General features: G+C 51.7%; 1 protein-coding gene across 17 annotated transcripts in view; it reads right to left on the bottom strand.

Annotated features, from left to right (window-relative positions):
- CAPN15 (calpain 15) overlaps nucleotides 1-26489 on the bottom strand; it is a 60831-nt gene that overhangs the window by 15583 nt on the left and 18759 nt on the right. The window contains exon 1 of one of the 17 annotated variants that reach the window (XM_027791859.2): nucleotides 31-10742. The exons of the other annotated variants lie outside the window; for them this stretch is intronic. The gene's annotated coding sequence lies outside the window, so the exon portion shown is untranslated. Of the gene's footprint in view, nucleotides 1-30; nucleotides 10743-26489 lie in introns of those variants that run through there. 17 annotated transcript variants of the gene reach the window in all.

Raw genomic sequence — 26489 nt, 5'->3', positions numbered from 1 at the left:
CGTCCCAGCTCCAGCTCCTGTCCCTCTTACCTGGGAAGCAGAGAGGCCACAGAGCCCTGCCGTCAGCACCAGCCCTCGGCTTCAACCTCCAGTGTTGCCCAGGAATGCCTGAAACCCTGATGGGGGAAACAGGTCCAACGCACGCCAGAGCCACCTTGTTCAAGGGCAGAAAGTCGTAATGATGTTTTCTAGGCAGGTTCAACTTTCAGAAAGCGAAATGGAGCAGCACCACCAGCTCCACAGGTCACGACAACCTCTGGGCTCGCACAGGGAGCAGCTCTCCCTCACTGCAGCCCTCCTGGTGCTTTCAGGAAGGTGATGCTGTGCTTGCACGCATGCTGACAAACAGCAGAAGGAATCCCAGCCCTGCACGGTGCTCTTTGTCCCCTGCTCGGGGTCATTTCCTGGAGCTTCGAGCGAAGGTGGGGCTGAAACAGAGCTTTCTGCTTCCTTCTCCTTCACACAAGGACAAAACAGTTCTCCTTCAGGTAAACGTGCAGCACGAGCCCAGAGCCCTCCCCCTGCACCCTCCTGTTCCCAGATAATGCGGCCAAGTCTGAAGCCCCAACCTTGAACCCAAGCTCCAGGCCAGCTGCACTTCTCTCTGCCTGAACTGGTCCCCTTCCAAACCCTTCCACTCTGCCCTGCTTGCCCAAGACCAGGCAGGGCCAACTCTGCAGGTGAAGCCTCTGCGCCCGTCCCATGCCCTCAGCACTTCTTGGGAACAGCAAATTCCGGACGCTGCAGACCAAGGAACATGGCAGGCTAAATCATGGGAGTTGCACCTCAGTGGGCTCACCACTGGCTCCCTCTCTAGAGTCTCCTCAACAACCAGGTTCAACCACAACACCAGCTGGGACAGAGAAGGGAAGGAAGACATTTTATGCCATAGAGGGCAGGTGCAGAAAGCTATGAGACAGTGGTGCAGTCCACAGAGGGAACCGGGTCCTGGCTGGTCTCCAGAATCCCAAGCAGCAGCACCTGCACAACCAGCTTCCCAAGGCAGCCGAGCAGACTGCATTGCAGCAGCAGGGTCTTGAGGAGACAGAAGATGCAGCAAGAACCACCCTGGGGAGAAGAAGAGTGACCCTCCGTTTGGCTGGGTACGTGAGAAACTCTCCTGGGAATACTCCAGCAGCAGCAGCAATCCAACATTTCCAGACCATGCTCCACAGCCACTGGAAGCAGCAGCTCACCCCCACAAAGGGATCAGATACAACCTTCAACTCCCTTCTTCAATCAAATGTTTCTCTAAATAAAGCCTGAACTCAAGAAATCCATTTTATTGCAAGAGAGAGCTTGAAAATTCATTCTGGTTCATATACCATGCCTTTATGGTTTGAACTTTACAAGGTATTTATTTACTGGAGTTATTTAAGGAATCTTTCTCAGCTAAGAGAAATATAAACATTGATTTTTCTGCCTGAAGTCCTACAGCTGTGAGCCACTGTACAGTCCTCTCCCCTGCGGCAGCACCAGGTCCACAGCCGTCTGAAAGGGAGATCATTCCTCAAACAGAGAAAGGCAAGGAGCTGCGTGCCCGGCTCCATTAGAGGCAGGGAAGCAAATGGGGCCATGAAGGGCACCGTGATCCTGTCACATCCATTTGTCTTACTGGATGAGGTTCATCAAACCACAGGCATCAGCAGAAGGGAAGCAAAGGCTGTCAGCAACCTGTGCCATCCACATCCGTCCTGCAGCGTCCCATGCTGTTACCCACCGTACACTGTGCTGGAGAGCACTGGCTCCAAAAAAATCCACCCCCAAATGCAGATGCCACACTGCTTACTGCAGATTCAGGACCCTCCAGCCACCAGTCTTCCTGCTGCACACATCACTCTCACACCCATGGTCCCATCCAGCAGGCAAAGGCTTCTAGCCATGCAACCACACAAAAAGAAATCACCTTGCCCTTTCCCAAACCGAACAGACAGAAGTACCACATGAGGGGATAGTGGGGTGAGCCCCATCACCAGACCTGCTTGATGCTGCATCAGTGATGAGCTGTGGGCTCAGGGAAGGCAGCACCATTTCACTGGGCCAGGCAGGAGATCCAGGCTCCAGGAAGCAAGAGAGGAGAAGGAAGGCAGGACACCGCAGTGCTCTACTCCAAGCTCTGATACCGACCCTGGGGAGGTGATGCTCCCTGGTGGCAATGTCCCCCTCCTGGTCCCTGCGTCTCCCCCATGCCAGAGTCGGCTCCCAACACCGTCTGTTTGAGGGACACCATCCTGCCTGCTGCTGGGATTTTCACCTACTTAACTTTCTCCACTGACAGGCTCTCAGGAGAACCAAAAAGCCTCCCAGAACGGTCATCAGCTCTTCCCTCACAGGTCTGTGGCTCCCCTTGCTGTGGCAGGGCCACCAGCATGGCAAGCTCTGGCAGGAGACTTCCCTGCCTGGTTCTCCCCGGGACAGCCGTCGTACCATGTCGTGGTGCCCAGCAGCCACACAACTTCCCCTGCAAGTTAGTGGGAGACACGGAAATGGGAGAGGACACGGTACACACATCTTTGGCTGTCCCACACACGCCACTGGCTCCCCAGCCTTGACAACTGGCAGCGCAGCAGACTGCTCCCACCAGACTCCTGCTGAGGACTGATGGACAATTCACGTCCCTGCCCGGAGCACCAGACTTAATTTAAGGGTCCAAAGATCACCGAGGGCACAAGGCTGGAACCTGTCTCTGCATGGTTCAAACGCTACCAGCACATGGTGGATCATAGCAGCAGCCTCTGCCCCACAGCAACACGTACCTCTCAAAAATGAACCGGCTGAAGGAAAAGCCCAACCACAGCCTGTCCAAGCTTTATACTTCTCCCTACAAAGCCTCACTGGCTCCTTTCCCGGCAGGCAACAAGCCTGTGTAAGGAAATACAGTTGTCTCCACCACCTATTCACCAGGCCATCTGCTGTATGATAACACACATGCTCTCCAGCCCCAAAAAACGCAACTGAGATAAACATCGCCTGCCGCCTTCCCAGACGCCTGCGCAGGAGAGGAGCTCCTCTCAAAACCAGCTGCTCCACAGTGACCTGGCAAAGTCACCCACCCACAGAAGGGCTTTTCTTGGGAAAGGGACACTTTACAGGGATCATGATGACGCAAGCTCTCAGCAGCCCAGCAGGCTGGCAGCAGGGTTCTGCTACAGGCTCTCTTTGGGTACACAGAGCAAGGGACGGGCAACAGCCGTACAGCCCCTGCCTCCAGCAGCACAGCCCGGGCTGGCCATGCTTCCCCCTGCAGCAGCTCTAGCCAACCAAGACAGGGTGCACATCAGCTGGCAGGAGACACCACGTTGGCAGGACTGCCAAGTCCCTTGGCAATCACAACGGCGTAATTAGAATACTTTAAAAAGAATATAGAAGGTACTGAACCAAGTAGGCAGCTTTCAGCATGCTGATCAGGTCCCAGGGAAGCTCACTGCTCGCCCTGCCTTGCAAAGTGAGGAGTGCCAAAGGCAGCCCGCTGCCGAGGTGACAGCCTCTGGAGAGGGATGCTAGCTGGTATGCCCAGGCAGCCTTCGCAGGCAAGATCCAGCAGCAGAGCTGCCTGAAAGGCCGTCGCTGTTTCCCTCTGGACACCGTTTCAGAGTGCCTGGAGGTGGCAGGAGAAGGCTGTCACTAGAAAGGAAAGGGGAGTCACTGAAGGGATATCACTGGCCCTTTGCTTCCTTCCGGTGTGCAGGAACTTTTAACCAAAGCAGGGCAGAATTGTTAGGACAAGATGGGGAAGGGATGAAGGTGGCACCAGCTGGTCACCTTCCAAACCCACTGCAGGACAGTGATATCCCCCTCCTCGGGCTCTGCTGAGCATGCTTGTCCCGTTGCTACAGAGCCCTAGCTCCTACACAGCTGTCAAAAAAACCTGGGGTCTCCACCACCTTTGGGTGTCATCTGGGACCAAAGGCTTTTCTGGAGCCTCACCAGAGCTGGGCAAGACAACAAGGAACAGGGCAGGATGAGAGACTGGTAAGTGCCCAAAACCCGGCAGTTTGTGTCTTTCCTCCTGGCAGGAGCTGGTCGTGTGCCAAGCCTGTGTGATGTGCCGCCGAGCTCCAGGGCAAAAGATGGCAACCAGCCCTGGACAGAAGCATCTTGGACTGCCAGAGCGAACGGCTTGAGGTGACCTGGGCACCGGAGCGAGAGATCCCAGGGCTCCTCTGCAGAGCCCACACTGGCACCAGCATTACATGAGCTTTTGTCAGTTGCACACAGCAACAGAATCAGGCTGTTTCTCTAAATTAAACTGCTCCAGAACAGCTAAAGCCTGAAAACTTATTGCTTCAGTTCTCTCCTGCAGTAAATAAATAAATAAAAATCAATTGTTCTAGTCAGCAACGTACAAATCCCCAAGTCCTCCGAAAATAAACACATTGTAGCAAAATCCTCATTTGATAAATACAAGAACAAGCAATAGAACTTTGTGAAAGAAAAACAAAAAACACAAAAAACCCGAACAAAATCCTGCCTCAACTGTCTGTAAGCTGCAAATCACTTCCCCTCCTCCCCATCCAGCTGTTTCCTATTTAACTCCTTCTTTCCATGGCACTGAGTGCTCTGACCTAAGAGAGGAGTGCTGAGCCATCTCCCGTGTGGACCTACCACATCTCCAGAGCCAGCCAGAGCAGAAGATATCTGTGCCTGTGCAAGAAGCAGGTGCAGGAGGTCAGGAACCACGCAGCATCGCTCTAGCAGCTGAACTCTTAGAAGGGCACGTGGGCTGGGATCATGGCCTGCACATTATGAAGCCGGGGCGAGGAGATGCTGTTGGCTGAGCTGACTCACTCTTGCAGAGCCAGGCAAGGGCTGGGAGGCTGGACCAGGGGAAGGTTGCAGCAGATATACTGGCAGAGCAACACAGGAACGTTACAAATGGGACTTTCCACTTTCTACAAATTTCTATAGGAGCATCAGTGGAGAAAAACAGTCTCTGATTCACACTTCTCAACCCCCAAGGCTACAGAAGTAAGTGTCACCAGCTGTGTGCTAGCATCATACAAGCAGGGCAAGTTGCATAAGTATTTCCAAATCCTGCCTCTCCCACTCCTCCAGAGGGAGACAAGAAAATAAAACAGGCTTCAATACCAGTGACCTTCACCCAGTCTCAGAGGGGCTCGGGCAAAAACAAAGCACCAGAAGGTTCTGTCCCTTTGCCCTCTTCTCCCACTTTGCACCAGTACAGATCTGCTAAGCCTGGGCAGACAGAGCAAAGAACCGCCCCCCCGATGTCCACCCATGGTCTCTTGGAGGATCATAACAAAGCAAGTCAGTCAGGCGGTCCCAGGCAGGCCTGCTGCAATGGCATACACGTGCCCACGAAACAGGCCCCCCACTGGACCCCTCTGTGAGCAAAAGCAGCACCCCACTTCCACAAGAGCAAGCAGGGAGGATCCCAGGGTAACTCTGTGGGAAGGGACCTCGGGGGTCTCCAGACCAAACTCCTGCTCCAAGCTGCATCTCTTAGGTCACAGCAGGTTGTTCAGGTTTATAGTCTGGTCTTGAAAACCTCCAAGCACACAGACTACATAACCTCTCTGGGCAGTGAACTCTGCTGACTGTCCGTCCTTGGGGCAAAAATGTCTGATCTTCTCCTTGTCTCACCCGACACTTCTTGTTTTCTGTCCTCCCACCACACGCTGCCTGGCTCCATCTTCTGGATGATGCCCCTGTGGGTATTGGCAGACCTACTCGAGAGCCTTCTCCAGCCTGAACGAGCTCAGCTCCCTCACCCTCTCCTTGCAGGACACATGCTCCAGCACCATGACCATCTTTCTGCCCCTCCAGCGGAGACTATTGCTACTAGTAGTCTCACAACTACACCTTTCTGGGTTGTGCTCCCACTCCCCTTGCACAGCACTGGGGAAACGTTTGGTACCGTAGGGGTCTGAGCAACCCTGCCGAACAGGGCTGGTGGCTCACACCCTCCCCAGGGGAGCTGCGAAAGCGCTATGGGAGCCCTGGTTGAAAAGCTGCTACAAAACACAGCTTCACCCTAGCAGGAACCTGCTAACTTCAAAAGCACCAACAGTTCAGCCTTCTGAAGACTACAAAGAGACCAAACTGATTTAAGAAACTCTCGCTAGAATAGCTTGGCTTTATCACCACATCTGCCACCTCATGCTGTACCAGGCACCACCAGTGCAAGTGGCTGTCCAGCCCAGGACAGAGATCGGCATCCCAGCAGACCTGGTCTATAACATGCAGGACCTGCAGCCCCCTGTATGACACAGCACTGGGATCTAATCACCCCGAGATCAGAGGAGGAAAGAAAAAACAACTCCAAAAAGGACACCACCTTCTTCATGCAACCTCTGTTTCACACCAGGCAATTCCTTCAGCCAGGACTGGAGCTGGGGTCTGGCACTGAGCCCCCTGCTGCATGGCACTTTTTGGTCCTTCAGGATGGTGGAAGGGAACCACAATGGCTACGAACTACACAAATTCCTCCTTTTATTGAAGCAGGTAATAAAATAAAGACGTCTTGATCATGAAATATTAATTTTTGAGTGCTCCAGAGCTGTATCACATATTTATATCAGCTCTTACTCTTTAGAGTCAGTCCAGGACAAACTGTCAACTGGTTCTGAGAAACACAGCTTAGGGGAAGAAAAAACAGCCGAGGGACCAGCCCGCTCCATGTCTGCTTCCATGCCAAACTCACTTCTGGCCAGGACAACCCTTCTTTCTGGAGGTTACCTCCTCCCAGCACAGCGTGCATGCTCCAAACCATTCATTCACTGGGGCAGGACAATTACATTTATGCAGAAAATAACATTTTCCACTGGTAATAACTTGTAATGAATTGAAGCACGACAACTGCATTTGTTCTGTTTAATAAAGCAATGGAGGCAGAGGAAAATCACTCATCCAGGGGAGGGGGGGGAAGTCTAATTCTGCAGCAGGAGACTACGTAAGGGTGATGGTGAACGGGACCATTAAAGACCCATCGACACCCGATAACCCTCCCCCAGAAGCTGCCAAAAGGCTCAGATAGACACTACAAGCCTTCCAAGCTGAAGACGCACTCCAGTTCCTGGGAATTTCTTGATCCCATTGCACCACAACTCAAGAGGGTTCTTGCACAGTTTCCACTTTTCCCAAACTGGACACAGCATACCAGCCAGGGAGAGAAGAGGCTGTGAGTTCTAATGAGAAGATCCTAGGGGAAAACTGAACTCTGCTAATGAGAAATCTGAGAGAAAACACACTGGCCCCAGAAGTATGGGGTTCATTTTGCAGTATGTTTTTCCTCAGAGCCAACAAAACCACAGAACATGCTGGAAAACTGCAGCTTTCCCTACAATTTACTTTGTTGTCACCTCCCCAAAAAGAGGGCTTGCCTGTCTTAAGACAGACAGATGTTAAGGGTGGGAGGAGACATTTTGACGTAGGATAGGGAAGAAAAGACTTCCAAGGCAATGCTCTGTAACTACAACAGCCTGCAAAGTATGCAAGTGGGACAAAGAGCATGCTCCTCTACCCTTTGCCAGCCATGAACAGGCCCAGAGGAGCTTGTCAAGAGTGAGGTGGGAAACGGGAGGAAGGCAGTGGCACAGCTGGGACAGGAGCAGATGAAAGCTCCTGTAACATGCACCAAAGTCTGGCTCTGATGAAGGAAGTAAGCAGAGGAGACTGTCACCACTTGGAGAATTCTCTTCACGGCTGAAATCCCTGGCTGGCTTTAGCCCAGGAAAAAGCAGAGAAGGTGCAGAGTCTTTTTGAAGGGATATGCCCATCTGAAGATGTGGTCACCGGACTTGCAAGCCCAATGCTGCTGCAAGAATGCAAAGTGACACACGTCTGGAAGGAGCATTCTTCACACTGGCTTTTCTCCAAGGCTAAGGATATACAGGCAGCATTATTCTAAACTGATGGACTGGAGACAAGACTTTTATCATTCCTCATGCAAAATCCTCAAAGCATATTCAGAATTTGGAAGGCTTGCCTTGTGAGAAAAACAGGACGTGCATCATTAGCCTTTAATATACTTTAATAATATACCTTAATTGCTTCAGTGTTGTAAGATACTAGCTTTCAGAAGAAAACCAGTTTGGCTAGCAGAGCACTGTGCAGTACAGGCACGCTGAGACAAGACCATTCTCAAAGGCTCTTTTGCTAATGAACAGGTTACCCAAACCTCTGCCAGGGCAACAAGAAGAATCCCTGGGGATATGAAAGGAAGAGGCAGACCCAGTATTTCAAGGAGGCCAGTGAAGTCCTAGTTCTAGCATTACTCAAATATTGTGCGGTTTCACAAGCTCTGGATGCACAAAGTTTTGATGAGGGACCAGAGGTATCACCCTATAGAACCACCTCCTGCACCTGTCCAGGGTTATTGGGATGCAGGGCCCAGACAAGATGGCCAACAGTAACGTGACCTCTTCAAAACTCAGGCTAGAAGTACAGGAAATGTGCTACACCGGCACTCAGTCACCCAGGATCCTCATGGGACAGGCTTTGCCTCAGCAAGGCTGGCAGGAGAACAGACCACAAAGGTCTCACTGGAGCCCCAGCCCTGGGGACAGCTACCAGCACAGCCTCAGCTTCTCTCAAGCTACGCTGTTTCTCATTAAGATAAATTCCAGCCTGTTGTTATAATTAATAACCTCATCTTGCCTCCCTGCATGCAAGCATGGGATATTTCTGCAGTTGCAATCACAGTTCAAAGAAACCTATTTAGCACAGCCCTACTGCTGCCATCATTCCTGCGCTCAACTACTTTATTTACCTTCCCTGTTCCTAGTTTCCCTGGTCTTTTGGGTATCTGGGGAAATTAAGAGCAAACAATACCAATCTCCAATTACACCCAAGTATTATACTGGGTGAGGAAAATTTGTGTCATTAACTCAGGCCAGCACCATACTATGTATATGCTTAAACAGGTTCGATAATGTCTTAATACTTTGATTTGGCTCAAGGTGGTAATGAACTGAGTGGCCTCAATCCATATCTCGCCTTACTTTGACTACACAACACTGACTTTGACTAAAATACAGTGGATATTTGAACCCATTTAAGAGCAAATACACAAAGGAGGTACACCAGTTTTGCAAGTTTCTGTCACAGTTGCGTGAAATTGGTGTAATCTGGGTGTAAAAAGCACCAAGGATCTCTGCAGGTACCCTGGTTCTGCTGAAACATTTGGGAGCGCCTCAGCATGCCTGCAGCTCCCTCAAAAGCTGCTGTTTCAGGGGAAAAATCCCACCATCCTCCAACAAATACAACATAAGCATTCAAGAATTTAATTTTTTTTGTTAAAAGCCAACAGACCAGAAAAGGCTTGAACCCTGAAAGACTGACGGACCCAAGTTACGTTGGATACTTGTAGCTTCAGCGTCTGACACGCTTGGAGCAAGAAAGCACTTACAGAACAGTAGTTCTGTTCTTCAGAGCGCCTGACAAAAATTGGTTTAACTACCTTGTATGGTTTTTTGATAATTACACTCCATCTGAATAGCGTTTCCCACTTTCCCAGAAAGTTTCCCAATAAAGTTGTCCAGCAAAATTAATGAGTACCTAAAACTGAGGAAGATTCAGACTCCATTGAAATCAATGCCACAGACCAGGATGACAGATCTCACAGATCTCCTGCTGAATAAAACCTGTTTGCAAGATGGCTCGTACAGGAATGCTCAAAACCCCCCAAGACTTTCACACCCAGCCATCAGAGGCCTCTGCACTGAAAAACTCAAAGACAATGAGATCCGCAACCCAAACAGGGTAAGAGTCTTGCCAACGTTACATGGAAACACAAGGATTATGAGAGGTGCCGGAACTCAGCTTTTGGCCCTTCAGACTCACACTTTAAGCAATGCCAGGGGAAAGTTTTTCTGGAAGCAGCAAAAGGGAATTTGGGAATTATATTTTCTTGAGAGGTTTTCATGAGAACGACCCGCTGCCAACCCAAGCCCCACAGCGATCTCCAGCCAGCATCCAGCGGGTGGCAATGCCCACAAACACCAAACAAACCTCCTGGACGTTTCACTCTCCATGCTGAGATGACAGGACAAAACCCCAACCTCAACCACCAAGGAAAAGGGCTGATCCCACACCCCGGCAGTCAGGGACAAGCGCCAGGGTTGTTCCTCACTGCGCGAGGCACTCGCTGCATACACACGCCGGTGGGTGCCCCGGAGCCCCGCTCGCCTGCGGATGCTGAGAACAGGTTTAGTACAAACGTCCAGTGCGGTTTCACTTCAACGGCCCCAGCAGGAGGGAGCTGGCAATTATTCAGACATTGAAAAGCCTGAATGCTTCTGTGGAAAAGAATGAAACATTTCAAACTCTGAAAACATCCCCATGGTTAGGGAAAACGACTTGGAAGGAAGGGCAGGGGCTCCAAAACTTAGGCAATCATTCCCTGCCAGGCCCATAAACCTTCCCTGCCTTGAGGCAGCTCAGAAAACTCCTCAAAAGCCTATAAAGGGTCAGTCTTGGCAGACACCTTCCCTCGTCAGTATTACAGGTGAAGTGAGGAAAGGTGAATCAGGGTGCGGGACGAGAGGTTCAGCTGCCAGGCAGCGAGGCAGGCTGTAGTCAACAGCCAAACAGCTTCAGATCTGGCAGAAGTGATGCCTGCTGACCTGGCTGCAGCGTTCAGCCTCCAGTCTCAGCACAAAAAACTCTGGCCCTTTGGACACAGCAGGAGAAGAGATTATTACAGAGCGAACACAGCCCTGGCAACATCAGCACATCAAGGACTGATGGGGTACCATCGATCCGACCACATACCCAGCACCAAATCCTCTGGGATGAGCTGTAGCACAACCCCTCCATGAAGCAAAGTCCTTTAAACCTCAAGGTGTGCCAGGAAGAGGATGGGAGATATCAGGAGCACCTTATGGCCTCCTGTGCCTGCAGGAGCCCAGGGACAAACACACCTGGAGCAATAAGAAACCAAATCAGACCCCAGAGGCAGCCTCTCCTCTTGTAGTCAGGAGCCTCCCTGCTGATCTGGACAAACTGGTGAGCAGTTTAACCCTGAGTGTGTGAGCGCAACACATCACGCGGTGCCACTCCCATCAGGCGTGCAGACTTCCAAGCCTCCACTGAAGTTTGCCTAGCACAAGATGTATAGAAAATCAGGGCACATCAAGAACAACAGCGAGAGGATTTATGACCAATATGCCAGATCCAGGAGGACTGGCAAGATGCTGGGGAGAAACAGCTGGGAAGATTATATTCTTTACTACTACTATTACACCAATTCATTTCAAATCATGGCAGGTTTTAATTTAAAACGCCAACAGAAATCGTGCTCTTTGAAAAGGGCACAGAAGTCGGTAATAGCAACGAACCAGAAGATCGCAGGGAAGAGCAGCACAGGGTTAATGCCTCCCTCTGAGCATTAACGGTAGCCAATAAACACAGCCAGGGAGGCCACGAACAGCCCCTTCACTGCCCCTTCACCGAGTCTTTTGCCGAGAGCAGAAGCAGCCCAAGATTTTGCTGTCTTCAATGCATTACTAAGACCTAAATGAGGCTGACATACCAAGGACAGATGTCCTTTTTTGCTCCACCAAGAAGGTGGGCCACTCCCTCAGATCCAGCATCAAGGGGGTCTTCTTCCAAGTGACCTCCCCCTGTTACTGCCTCTTAATCGTCCCCATTGCAGAACTGCTGGGCTGGCTCTACCACCGACCCTCCTCACCAGGTCCGGGGGGCATGTCTGCTACCCACACCTGGAGAGTGGCCACAGGACCATCTGCCTACCCACATGGCGCCTGCCTAGAGACAATGGGATGGGGACAGCTTCATATCAATGATCATCTGTGATGCCTGTGTCAGGAAAAGTGGGAGGGATATCCAAGAAGAGCTCAAAGTGGAAGGATTTCAGATGAAATGTGGGAGGGAATGGATTAGAGCACATCTCTTAAGATGTCTGATATCTAGAAAGCATGGCATGGGACAGGATTGAGGATCTGCGGGTGATGCTATGTGAGCAACTCCACACCCCCACCTCACTCACACAGCCAGCGCCACCTGCTCAGCTCCAAAACACCACCCTGTACTTTCAGAGAATAAATTAAATCCCTTCTTCCCAGGATGAAAAGGAAATTCAAAGCTATTTGCTGCCTTTGAGGCCTGAAAGGCAAAATAATGCTGTTGGAGAACACCATGCAAGTGTGGAGAGGGCTGGCTGCCCACTCGCATGGCCCTGCAGGGGTTGTGGGGCACTGAGAGCTATCACAACGCAGGCACAACCGGGGGGAAGGAGGTGGGAGGACCCTGCCGAGCCCCTCTCTACTTTTGTCTCACCAGTTCTCAACCCTGCACATAATCAGCTGCGTGGGGCAGACTGCTATTTGCTTGAGAAACAACCATCTTTTTCCCTAAATTCCCCCTGAAAAAATAAATCAAGACATAGCTCCAAGGTGGAATTAAGACAAAAACCAACAGCGATCAAGAGCTCTGTACAATTTGGGGTACAGGGAGTGCGAAAGACTCGTGTTTTCTTGAGGACTGAGACTAAGGAGAATGGGGCTGCAGCCTGGCAGGGGTGAGAAGCAGAGCCCCCAGCCTCCTCCTCTCCCGGGGCTTTAACTTGGCCATCATCCCAGCTCCTGGCGGAGCTGCTGCAGAGCACCCTTCCTGCAAATGAGGAAATTTCCTGGGGCCCAAGGCCACGCTGCCACACTGTCCCATGCCAGACCACGCAGCGCCCTTCCCACCGCTGCCAGCCACACTCGGGGCACGGTAAGCGGGACCGCACAGCTCCTGGCGAGACGGAAGGCAGCAGGGCACTGTGGTCCATCGCCAGCGGCTGTCAGGCTCTCTTCAGGATGATTAACAGGCCTTAATGAAAAGCTAAGCCAGTCCTGTGCCTCAGGAAAGCAGCTCACGCTTAATAACCAAGCCAACAAGCTTTGCACTGATCTGAAGAAAGAAAGGAAGATTGCCAAGGGACAGAGGAAGAGAGAGGAACTCTGGCAACTCCCGGCATCCCTGGAGTTCAGCCTGTGGTCAGATCAGGGCACGGTAATCAAGCCACCACAGCTACACTATTAATGTCACCTGGCAGCAAGGGGAAAGGCAAGGATGGAGGTTCCTCCCAGAGCCAATGCCACCAACTAGCTAGCCCTGCTATCTCTCTGCATGCTTGAGCAGCTCCTTTGGCAACAGGAGATCAGAAGACAGAGGGCAAACCTGAATGTCCTCTCTTCCGCCTCAGGTACCACATCTGCAACCCCTCCAACGAACACTGATCCCAGAGGAGGATCTCAATGCACAGAGCAGAAGCCCAGGGCAATGTCCCAGATGAACCGGGCATTCGAATTTGCACACACATGCACACACTCTTTCCACTGAGTCCATGGCTCCACAGGCAACTTTCAAGCACACTCACATTCATTGTCAGGTGCTGGAAAAAAACATGCACAAAGGCTTAGTGCAGCCTGCTGCACTGCAGCCACGTCCCTCCATGCTTTACTGACCTGGGGTGAAGCAGGGCCAAGGGCTTGCTTGGTCAGCTTGGCCAGTCCATGGTCCAGCATGGAGAGCAGAGGCTTCGGACAGCAAACTCCACCAATCTCACAGATGGCTCCAGCCTTCCCTGCTCCTAGATCATCCGCACCTTCTCCAGCTCTGTTCCCCTTCCTAGGTTATGCCAGGTCAAGCACATGAATGCAACACTGCACAAAATTTGCTGCTGCATCAGCTGTGGTTTTGGAAGCCTGTTGCCATGCTGCAGCCAGCAGGCTCTGCTCTCCTTGCAGGCTCAGGGGGAGGAAGAACAAGCAGGGAGAAGCCGCCTCAGGTGCTGTTCAGACTCAGGGCAAATGAACCAGCATCTCCTCCACGCCACAGGAGGAAGCAATTTATTCTGACAAACAGTGAAAGCCTGCAGCGGGGTTGGCCCTTTCTGTCAAAGCTGGTGTACCATACAGAGGCTTACGTGCTGGAGCAGGGAGGGGAGGGTACTGGCAGTCAAGTGATATACGCATCACTCACGGAGAGAGATGATCAGCAACTCAGAAGAACCAGGCTGCAAAAGATAACTGCCTACCCACCAGGGATCCCAGTGTAGGCAAGCACTGTGCCTGCTAGCCAGCCATCACTGCTTGTCCTCCACACCTGGGGCTGCCAGCAAGCAGCAGGAGCTCAGCACAGCCCTTGGACACACACCACAGCACCTCTCAGTGCACCCCTCTCTAGAGGGTTCATGTCGCAAGTCTTCAGCCTTGAAAGGGGTTGAACGCTTGGGCACAAGTACCTCTGGGATCAGACACAGTGTTAAGGAGCACCCAGCAATGTGGCACAGGTGGGATGTTCATATTTGCATCTTGAGCTTGTAAGTGAAGTTCAAGTTGGCCGTGGAGAGCTCACAGGCAGGGAGGCCAGGAAATATAAGCTCTTAACTTGTAGAGAACCTGTAACACGAAGGATCTGAGATGCCAGGTATCTGCATAAGCCAAGAGAGAACAGGCAGCAGCACAGAAACTCCCTCTTGAAGCAAAGTAATTCCAGTGTCCATTTGGTCTCCAGCAAATGCACAGATATGGCTGTATCCTCTTTAACTTGCAACACCTGCCTGGCTGCCAGATCCCTTCCTTCCACAAAGCAACTGGAGAGGTTCTGGACAGAACTGGGAATGACTTCCCCACTGCAGCCTCAGAAACACCATCAGTGCCTGAAAAAACTAAGAGTTCACACCTGTACACACTTCTCTGTATGTATCTGTGCAGCCCTGTGCCTGCAGTAGGCAGCAGTATCTCGGAGAGCCTTGGATTCTCCTTCCATGGGGCCTGTTGCCTAGATATCTAGACACCTGTTAGCTAGACATCTAGACAGCAACCAAGGCACTGACAGACCACTAAGTCTAAGATGAGTCCAGAAACCAAATGTGAATTTCTCAAGTCCTGGCAACGCTCCTTTACCATACTCTGTACTTGATAGCATAATGATTTCCAAACATTTGGGTCAACCCAGACCTCCTCTTGGCGAGCAGTGATAACCACGTGTGGGAGCACACACTTGCTTGCATCCCACAATAGGAAGCAGCTGGAGTCACGTCTGAGCACTGCCAATGGCAAGATGAAAGACTTTCAGACACTTCTCTTTTTCTGCTGACAACATCTTTACGGGCTCTTCTCCCCACTCTCCACTACAGATACGGCTCCTTTAACTGCTGATTTCCCACAGGTGAAGTTCCAGATGTCCCTGGGAGGCTTTTCCAACTTTATTTATTCTATTTAAATAACGAGGGCATATGGTTTATTACAGCTATTCAGGGGTTTGTCTATGTATATGGGGGTAAACTTAAGAGAACAAAACATGAATCTGAGCCTGGAATTTGCAGAGCTACCAGGACCTCTGAGCACCTAGACACCAGCACCTGGCCACAGAAGAGCAGAGAACCACCTCTGTCTGCAAACAACAGACCAAGGGCTGTGAATGAGTTTCTAGCTCCTCACCTACATCACACCAGGTCCTTCAGTGCTAGCAAGGAGATTTATACCAGCCCAGGAGACCATCAGGACTCCTGTTCCCCTTCTAGAACAGCTGCCACCCCCTGAGCAGGATGAAGGTCCAATCTCCGGGACAAGGCCAGAGCCAGAGGATCTAACGGGGAGCAGAAGCAGCTATACAAAGCCCTTGGAAGCAGGGAATTCATGCTGAATCAAGCTGTGCCTGCTCGCTCTACAACCAGGGGAGCTCTGGCTAAGACAGACTCAGCACGCCCAGCACTGCCAGCATGCAAGCACAGAGGCAGGCGGGCAGCGAGCTCCGTGCCCCAGGATACCTAGGAAGCCCCTCAGGGGTTTGTGCAACAGCGTTTATAGAAAGGGGCTCCGTTACCCCCACACTAACACGTCATGGCAGGCTCTGGGCATGAGCTGGGCTAGCCCAACTGAAAAAAGATATCCTGCAACACATCAGCCCAGCTCCTCTTGTGGGAGGAAAGGATCCCAACAGGGAAAGCTGTCCCAGAAGCCTGCTGGCATGTCCTTCACCCCAGCTACAGAAGCAGCAGCTGTGGTACCACTGGAGGACCTCAGAGACCTGGGAGATCCTTCAGTAAGTCTTGGTCACCTCTCTCCAGGTCCCATTTGAAACAGGCCCTGGAGAAGGGGAGCACGGGCTGCTCTTTGAAGGAGGATCTAAGCATGGAGACACAGCAAGATAAGGAGCCTTTCAGCACTACGAACCTGAGACAGCGGGAAGGAAAGAAAGCACTGATGGGGCTGATTTCTACAGTTACATTTGACAATAAAGACTTACCTGCTCTCAGCAGGGAGGGGAGGAGGCCAGGCAAGGAACAAGAAACAGAACTCATTAAGCTGCTCTCTCATCTGAGAAGCAGGGACAGCTTCAGCAAGGAGGGTGGACTCTTGGGAGCAAAGGACACTTGATTCCCCTCCATTTAGCTACCCACGCCTGAGGTATGCTTGAACAATCACTTCAAAAGCAACGCTTGCAGAGGAAAGCAAGCTGGATGAAGAGGAAGCTCTACTTGGTTTTGTTTCTCTGCCTTTAAGCCAATTAAGGAATTTGTTTTTAAGTGAGGGTCTGTAGTCTGCCTCAAAAGAGCCTGCGCTCCCTGGAGAACACAGCAGGGCAAGGGCGAGGCGGCCATCTGGAGTCAGAGCCCTGCATTCCCTAGACGCCACAGGCACCACTGGCCTCGCGCTTCTCCTCTGCAAAAATCCCAGCTACTCCAACCCCCCAGAACCTCCCTGCTTCTAACACACCTCTGCAGCAGATGCCTTTCCCCTTTGCACCTTGGTTTTCTCACTAGTACGTCACACACGAAGCCAGTCTTGTTGACATCAGGCAGCCCTATCCTTGCATCTCTCAACACTTGTCCAGTGTTTCAGGAGCCCAGCACGGAAAATGCCTTTGAAGCTTCACAGCCGGCCAAGAAGAGGCTAAGACAAAGACATGGTCTGTACTTTTAGTCGGGTCTCATAGTACCTGGCCTCGGCGCAGGGTGGTCAACCTCCAGCATGGTGGGGAGGGGGCTACAAACACAGGTGGAGCACACATCCAAGGGGACAGTACAGGCAGCTGGGAGACATGTTTGCCGGGACAAACGGCTCCTGGTGTGGGACTGTGTAGATAGATCCCTTGCACGAACTACATGGCAAAGGTTTTGCCCTGTACATACCAAAGGCTATTTTCTGCCATTCTTCCCAGCACAGCCAGTACAGGATACATGCATCCTGCACCAGAAAACAAAAGCACCTCGTGTGCAGGGTAGTTTGGAAGTACAGGTACATTTGCCTGGATGAAGACCACCCTCCACTACCTTTAAGAACAGGGAACAACTTTAGATGTCACACACCCAAATGATGGCAGTTGCAATTTATGCTAGCATCGCCCCTATCCCATGCGTGAGGCTGTCTCACACCATTTTCCAACGCACCAGGTGTTAGTACTGGAGGCTGGGGTGGGAGAAATCCTGTTTCCCAGGACCAGAGAGATGTGGGACTAAGGCCTAACATGCTATGGGCTGGAAAGAGCCAGGAAAACCCAATGGGACTATATACCAGGCACACTTTGGATTCACCCATAGCCCCTTACTCCCAGTGCAACTCCCCTCTCACGTGGGGAGGCTGGAAGAGGAGACTTACTGGTGGCTGCCGACCCGAATTGCTGCTCAGCTAAGTTTTATGTTGCAATTTGTAGTGCTGTTAAAATAAAATTGGTAGAGTAGTGGGGGAGGAGAAAGAGAGAACAAAAAAGAGGGGAAGGAGGGAGAATGGATCAGGAGCAACAGCACAGCTCCAAAGTGGTCTGCTCCCATCTCTCACATCTCCACTGAACAAATCACCCTGCATTTCCAGCTGCTGTGCTCCAGCCTTCAGCTCTTGCAATGCTAATGCCTGGGCTCAGTTCACTGGGGGGCACACGCAGGATACAGTTAATAGCAATCTGTCCATCTCCACAGCAGCTGAAGTGTCAGACTCAAATACAGCAGGCAGAGAATACCAAGAGAGGTCCAGGGCATCTACAGGCTGGTGGCTGCTTGTAGCACTTCCACACTGCAGCCACCAAGGCTCCAGAGGCCAGAAGGGATACCCCCACCCCAAATTCACCCCCTGCCTTCTATCTTCTCATTCCAGCACTGGTTAAATACCATTCCTACCCACTGAGGTCACAGGTGAGCTAAATTACCCCCTGTACCTCCAGAGGCTTGCCAGCTCTGCACACTAGATCTGCAGGACAAAGGCTGAAGTCATGGATCGATATCCCTGCATGTGCCAAGAGCCACAGGATTCCCCCACTGAGACCCACGCTGACGCCTCCTCTGACGAGAAGGCGAGGAAAGGTCAGAGCGCCTTACAGCTCTCAAGGAATCCTGGCTCTGCTCTGCAAGGCTGGATGCTGACACATGACCTTCAAAAAATCAAAAGCAAAATCTCTTCAGTGAACTTTAACAGAACAGTTTCCTCTTGACATCACGGAAACTCACCCCACCCTAAGCCAGTCCCGTACTGCTGAAACCATGGAGGAAACTCAGAATTACATCCAAGGAGACTTTGGCCTTTCACCACGTCAGCATTCCTGCTCTTCGCAGAAAGAGCCAGGCCAGCCTCGAGAATTCACACCTCATTGCAGAAACCACCACAAGCCAATTTAACAAGAGGCCAAAATATCAATCCTACACTGACCAGACAGGCATCGGTGAGCTCTTGAGCCCCGTTACTGAAGTACCTTTTTGTGGTGCTCCAGCCAGCAACTGAGTGCAGGTCCTTCTTGCAAGGGAGATGGGAGTAGATGGGATCCTGTGCACAGGCTGAGGCCCACCAACAACGATGGACATGTCTGCACATGTGCAGCTCACCTATAAAGGCCACTTGCTTCTCTTTCTCATGTGCCTGAACTTTAGAGTAGGCAATTATCAGCAGTTACCAAGAAGCTCAGTGGGATAAAACACGCTGATCTTACTGTGGCTTGGCTGTGAATGCTTCCTCTTGCACAGCCTACTTGTCATTTTCATTTCCTTGCGTTGATGGCTTCTAGGACAGTCCCGGGCCAACCTTCAGTACCAGCGCGCACAAACAAAATACCCCTGGATGGGCAGCACAGACCCGCACCTGTGCCCTCTGTGGCACAGCACCCAGTGCAGACGGTAAGATGGGCTCCTTCAGCATGTTGTGACCCCCACCAGCCTACAGCCCTCCCCTGCACCTTCCTGCCCACCGGCACAGAGGGAAATGTGGCAGCCAACAGTGCCTTCAGGTCACCTAGGGCAGTTGCCATGTCACAGGAGATCACCCACCAGGATACCATCAACAAACCAAGGAGCTCCAGAAGGACCCAAGAGCATTGCACCACATCAGAAGCCCACCACCCCATCAAAAAATGGATCAACGCAGGAACCCACACTTGGCCTCAGATTCATTTTGGCATCGCTGTGCACTTTGAAAACAGTGGCCGTTTGGTTTCTCTGGCTTCTCAGAGACAGCAAGGAGGGTTGGGTGGGTTATGTGGAGCTGGAAGGGCCAGGAGTAGAGCAGAATGCTGTGCTGGGGCAGGCTGAGCCACACGACCACCCAGCACCCCAACCTGCTCCTTCTGTTCATGCCCCATGCTCTAGAGCTACTGCTACCTTAAGTGAGCCAGCAACACATCTGGCCAACTCCTCAAGCAGTCAGGCAAGCAGTAATTACCAGGGAAGCCCTTAGAAGTTATACTGTACCCTGGAGGCCTCAGGACTCGGTAATTCAGACTGTGGTACTGTTTACTGCCTTGTAAAAATGACACATACTTAAGTTAGTGCTTTGACAGCTGGAATCTAGAAGATGCTCCTGAGTGGAGCACGTGCAATTAACTGTCGCGTGTCCATGCCACAGAGAAGCACAGTGCCATCACAGCAGTCCAGCAGAGACCATGCTGAGGCTCCTCTAACAGCTCAGCATCCCTTCCCTGCAGCAGCACACAGCGCTTCCTACCACGGAGGCAACTCCCGCTCTCATTTAAAGCTCCTGACCATCTTCAAGTCACACACACACTCACAAACAGCTCTTGGGTAACCTCAGCACACACGTTCCTCAAGGACAACCTGAAGGACATCACTGTCATCCTACAGACATGGGACAGAGAGGAGAGAAAGAGCGCGCGTGCCCTGCCTGCGGCAGACAAATGCTGCACAAGACAGATGGGCCTTGTCAGCTGCTGTGCCCTCCCCACCACGTCACCACCAACAGCAGTCCCTCCAACAGCCATCACACACACACACACCGATCCAGCCAGGGGCTGGCAGTGCCCACACCAGCATGCCCAGAAGACACAAAGCATATAAACATTTGCTGTAGGAAAACATAACCCAAGGAAAATAGGCCATTGTGCCAAGCTTTGCTGGGAGATTCTCTAGAGGATCTGTAAAGCAATGATGTGCCTGACACACGTCACTGTGCGTGCCGTGGAGGCTGCTGGGCAGGACAGCAGCAGCATCAGTGATCAGTCCATTCTGTGCCACAGCCTGCAACCAGGCAGCTCCTGCAAAAATTTTTTTCCCACATTTCAGAAGCACCAAGTTCCCATTTGTCCCTCCCCACAGACAGACACAACTGCTGTGGGGTAAGGCGGCAGAAGCCTCAGCTCCTCAGCAGGGAAGGTTAAAGAGGAACCATTTGCTGCAGTTGGTGGCACAGGTCTGCTGGGATGTCCCAGTGCTGCATGGGGCACATGCCAGCCAGCACCAGGGCTCCAAACAAAAGGAGGAGACCCTTCCTGGTGTAGCCAAGGAATCAGGGGGAAAAATACATATACATAGTTAAAATCAGGTTTTCAAGAAGACAAAAGATCCTGCTTGTGCCAACCTTCTCTCCAAGTCACAGCTGGGAACGCTACTGAAAAAGCCAGGGGTACGGACACCCTGTCCTCTCCCTGCCAAAAGGTGGCAAGAGCCAGCGTCCCAGCACCTCCTTCTGCTCTAGAGAATCTGCCACGCTCCAAATGCAGGAGCCCAGTTCCATGTAACTACAAGCCCCAGCATGCAATACCACCCTGAGCACTGGGAGCGGCAGGGCTTGAACCCAGGTGTCTGGAGACAAAGCTGAGCTCTGTACTGCTCTGGGCAAGGGCAGGCGAGGCCCCTCCAGCTCCCAGCAAGCTGCCAACTTGGCAGCCTTCAAGCACCTGCAGCCCAAACTCTCATCCTCACCCCATGCACCGCCCTGACTCTCCTGCTGATTGTCCCACTGCCATCCAGAAGGGCTGCGGGCTGCCTTCACACTTCACTTCAAGTTTCCTTCTGGTTTGAATGTCCTGCTGCAGCCTCATAAATGCCATCTGTAACACAGAAGCAGCTTCTTTCTCTTCAGATCAGTTCTTCACACCTCCTCACAGTGACCTTCAGCACCTACCCCTCGCAGGGATTCAGTGATGCTTGTGGGCACGGATGCTGTGAGATGCTCTGGCTGGCACAGGCTGTCGGCTGCAATACTGGTGCCTTGCCAGCACCAGGCAGAGCGAGACGCATGGGAAGGGACCCAATTCAAATAAAAGCCCAGGGCACTTCGTTAAGGAGTGCAGCTGATAAGGCACAGCTACCTGGGCGGGTTGTGGATCCCTGGGCAGGAACAGGCAGATGCAGCCCCAGCTTGCCAAAAGCAAACAGCATCCAACCACAGCTTATCTTTCCTCTCCGTGTGCCCTGAACAACTGCCCTTGTTTGCTGTAGCCCCGCACCGGGGAGGGGGGGGCCTGTTTCATCCGAGGGAACAAAGGCCTGCAGAGGGTTTGCTCTGTACACACTCCCCTCCGTCTCCTCCACGCACAAGCATCAGTCTCCAGCCAAGATGGGATCAACACAGCCTTTCAGTGCCAGGGCCAGCCTGAGGCCAGACGCTTGTGCTGGGGGGTGGAGGTGGGTGAAGGGAGGCTACAGCTCTGTGTGTCTTTCCATTTCTGAATCACATTAGCCAAGAGACCTGAGCCCAGAGCCACCGGTGTCAAAACTGATTAAGTTACTAGTTTGAGAAATCTAGCATGTGCCTTTTGCAGCAACAAGTACCTGCTTTTTGGATAATTTTGGAGGAAAGCAATGAGCTCTGGAATGAACCCAGGGAAGAGCTGGCCGCTTGGCAGCACTAAACAGCTCAGAGGGGAAGGGAGCTCCCTGTCCACCCCACAGGCAGGAAGCAGGAGGCTGCTCTTCCCTTCACGCCCCCTCTCACAAGCCCAAGACAGCAGGAACATGAAGTTAATGCAGGCCCATCTCCCACCAGGACAGATGCCACAGCATTAGGTGGATGTGGTTTCCACCCTAGCTCTTTTGCATGACTTTGGGAGAAGAAGAAATAACCTTCCCACATACCCTTTCCTACATTTTCTCCTTCCTCGCAGCAGCTCAGCCAGGCTCCTGAGCTTCCTGCTGTCATTGCATCCATCCATCAGCTCCTTCTGGAAGACTGAGACTGCTTCACAGCTCTGGGCTACATGCGTGACACCTCTCAGGGGGGCAAACAATTTGCCATGAAACACTAGACCAAGCTCCTGCCTCTTCAGCCAAAAAAAGCCAAGTGAGCAATGCAGCAAGGTTATTCTGGAAAAAAAAAATAATCCCTGCTCTGGCTCCTTTTACTATTCCCTATTCTTAAAAAATAAGACACCTCAAAAAAGTCACCACCTACCAATCCCTCTCCCACCCTAACCCCAACATACCTGCATATGGAAACACACCTGCTCCAAACAGATTACCAAAGGGCTCTTCCAGGCCCTCTGACCACACACTGCTGCAGCACAGAGTACAAGAAGCCACTTCCTTCACAGCACAATCGACAACCGCACCTCCAGGATCTCTTCCCAAAAGAGATGAAGAGGGCAGGACAGTACATCTACGCACAACCAAAGCTGGCTGCTAACCTCCTTCCTGCAGTGCAGGATCCTGACTGTGCCAAGGCAAAATTACTCCAACACCTGCACTTGGAAAAGGACCTGAACCTACTTCCCTGGAGCAAGAGTGCTCAGCTACCACAGTCTGGAGCGCCCCAAAACCAGATAAAGGTGCTGCTTCCCCTTCTTAAGGTTGGCACTATCAAAGGGACAGGTCCACTGTGCTCATCATGCTGTGACAGCAACACTCAGGCAAGGGGTTCAGGCATTCCTGCTCAGATTTTAACCAACCCTGCTGCCTAAGATGAGGACATGTGCCCCAAATGACCCTCTGCCCCAGCTTTTGCCCTCTCTGCAGAGAGGGTAAGCGGGCAGGATAGCTCTCGTACCTGCACTTGTGGGAAATGGAGATGGGGAAGGTTGGGAGGCAGATGGGGAGCAAAGGGAGAGTTTGTTTTTTTATTAAGAACTTCGGTCTCCGCAATTCTGCGCCATCCTCCAAGTTCTTTATGGCTCCAGAGCTATAAATAACCTCATTTTAAACAACTAAGAGGCGCTGTGAGTGAGCAGACTGCTGGAGCAGCCAGCATGGAAAGCGGATCGGCAGGACTGGAAGCCTCAGGCAGATGAAACAGCATATCACAAAGCCAACTCCTTGGCACTGCACACTTTCTTGAGCAAGACACTATTCCAGCTGCCACGTGGCGCTTTGGTGAGAACTGGCAAGCAAACAGTTACAAGCCCAATGTTCCCAACAAGCAGGTACCCACAACAACCTGCAGCATCATTACTCTACCAAATCCCAGCTAAGCTTCGATGCCACAACTTCCAGAGGGAGCACAGCAGCACAGGGATGCACCCACCTCACTGCAACACCTGGTGAACACAAGCTCCACTCAAGTGTGATGAACAGGCATCTCCTGAATATCAAAGCTGATGTTAGTACCCTTGCGGTTTGGAAGAGTGGTCTCTTTTTCCCTCCTCATCCCTCCTCTGTGGCTATAGTCAGAGCAGATTTTGGTTATCCCCAGCTACACATGTCTCTTGTCCTTTGCACAGAGGCTTGGCAGGGGAGTTGGACCAGGTGGACCCCAGAGGTACCTTCCAGTCTCAACCAGTCTGTGATTCTTGCAAGGTGCAAAACTAACTCTCCAAGCACACCCGAATCCAAAAAGGTTGCTGATAAATATCAGGGACTTGTGCCTGCCCCAGCCCTGTTGGGGTAACTGTACTCCAAAGAGCACGGACGCTGGCCTGCTGAAGCTGACAGACCTCCTGAGGCTGCTGCCTGACCTGAAGTCCAATGACAGAGAACAAAATCAGGGAAAACCTGCAGTCACCTTTATCAGTAGCTTTACCAGTACTTTTCTTCCCAGACATCTCACCTCTCCTCTGGGCCTTGGTTTCCCCAACAAGAAACACATCCTCCAGACGCTGGTTCTGTTTATGCTGCACTGGGAGGTGAGGTGCCACCACACAGGAGGGTGGGAAGGAGCTGCACACAACCGCATTCCCCCGCCATAAGGCTCCCTGCCACTTGTCAGTATGCCAGTGACCCTTTATTCATCTCCAGCAGCCTCAAGATGGCTCAGAGCCTCTGAAACAGGACTGTGTGATGCTATCCCAGCAGTTCTGACTTGCTGATTTTCATGTATTTAAGCCACGGGGTTCACAAACACCAAGGTCACAGATGCCTTGCTCTGGGTTCCTCTCCAGAAGTAAGTAGTGCTTCTGGGGAGCAGGGAGGGTGGTACAGGGAGAGTGGTACAGCAAGTGCCCTCCCACTAGCTGCCAACAACATAAGCAGGTCTTCTCACTTCCCTCTAAAAGCAGAGGAATTCATATATTTTTAGCAATTACAAAAAAAATAAATAAAAAAAAAAGTCTGTTCCTCCCTCCACAGTCACTGAGGCCCAGAGGTATTCCATTCTGAAGCGGCTTTTATAGACAAATACAAAGCCTTTGCAGAATGCTGGGGGAACCCCCAGAAAATGCATATGCTCTGGAAAATGAAGGAGCTCAGAGAGCTTCAGCCAAACCAAGTGGTGGGCAGAGACACTTAGATTCAACTGCACAGATCCTGCAACACTTTTCCCAAATGCCCCTCCTGGGCAGAGCAAACTTGAGCAGTTCTCAGTTCTCAACAGGACACTGTTGTCCCTCTTTACGAATCCTGGGGAACAATGACTAGGTGAACAGAAACACTCTTTTAAATCTCATCTGGGAGACAGTTCATGCCCTAATTCCCTCTCAATACCTTACAGATGTGGAAGGATGCACGGTGGCGAGGTGCCACCAGCAGCAGCAGAAGCCACCACAAGCCCGTGGCTCCCAAACCGTTCAACAGTAGGCACAGTAAGGGAGCTATGTCCCACCGCCAGCACCCAGCCTTGTGGCACTGCACCACGCTGCTCCCAGCTTCATGAAGGGTTTGGCCATGATGGGTCTGCAGGTTCAGCTGAACGCCCTCGCCCAACAACAGCCCAGGCCAAACACCTTTAAGTATATGAGCAGGGGGAAACCCAAGGGGACTTTTAACTAAGCCAGAATTTGCCTGGCTACACACAGCTACCACGGATGTATTTAAAAACATCATCTTTGCCCTAAGCAGAGATTTCAGCAATAAGACTCCTCTAACTAACACGTATATAACACTTGGCACCTCTAGTCTTTAAGTAATTATGTCCCCCTGGCCTGCTGGTGAAGGCAGGGACATGCCCCCTGTTTACAAGGTGGGAAGTTGACACATAGAAAGAGACTGCACAGTCTGGTCCAGAAGAGACCAGGGACTCAAATTTGGATGTCACAAGTCTATTCTTTCTACCATTAAGGCACTTTTTTCCTCCCTCCTGTCTTCAGCAGACAGGGAACTCCTGACCACCAGCCTCATTCAGCCAACAGGAGACAACACAGACTCCTCCCAGCTTCTAAAATCTTGAAAGCCAAACAGCACTGATTTATTCCCTTATTTCCACCCCACCATGACAGAAGCCTCCCCTAACTCCCCCACCAAGTACCAACCAAAGTCACTCATGAAGTACTTGTTTTCCTGCCAAGGAAGGTCTGCGTTCATCCCAGAGACAGACCCGAGCAGGTTTGGCTTGGCTCTGTGCTGCTCTACAGCAGCCAAAGCATTATCAGCTCTGAAGGTGGCCACAGGCCCGGAGAGAACATCAGCAGGAAAAGCGAAGTCTATCCCAGAACTCCTGTCCAGCCTCAAATTGACTCCCCAGTACTCCACCTCCTTCCTGTGCTAGAGGTCTCCAGGGATGCAGACACTCAGAGGCAGGTCTACCTACCCTGACTCGTTCTATTGACTGACTTATTTCTTTAAAAAATTGTATTTATCTGTTCCTCTCTGGAAAACAATCATCCACTGCTGCTTCACCCTGTTGTCGCACCCGTCTCGCCATGGGAACTGCGGGCACTTTGATGCCTGACAGCCCGGCTGAACTCAGCAGGTCTTTTGAACCCACTTCCATAATCACTGCCTACAGCAAGTTCTTCCCACGCAATTCACTGCTCAGTGGATCACGGCCAGTGATTTTCCTGTCTCCAGGAACCGTGCGGCACTTAACCGGGATGAGTTCTCTTCCCCCTTTAGCAGCGGAAATACATAATTATCAGAAGAACCACTCCTGTCCTAACAGGACACCGGCCTTCTCTGCACCCAGACCGGCAGTTCCTGTTCTTGCCAACAT

This window comes from Falco peregrinus, chromosome 5 (assembly GCF_023634155.1).
Source record: "Falco peregrinus isolate bFalPer1 chromosome 5, bFalPer1.pri, whole genome shotgun sequence".
NCBI lineage: Eukaryota > Metazoa > Chordata > Aves > Falconiformes > Falconidae > Falco > Falco peregrinus.
Note: the sequence above shows the minus strand (reverse complement) of the source record. Positions and strands in the feature narration are given on the sequence as shown.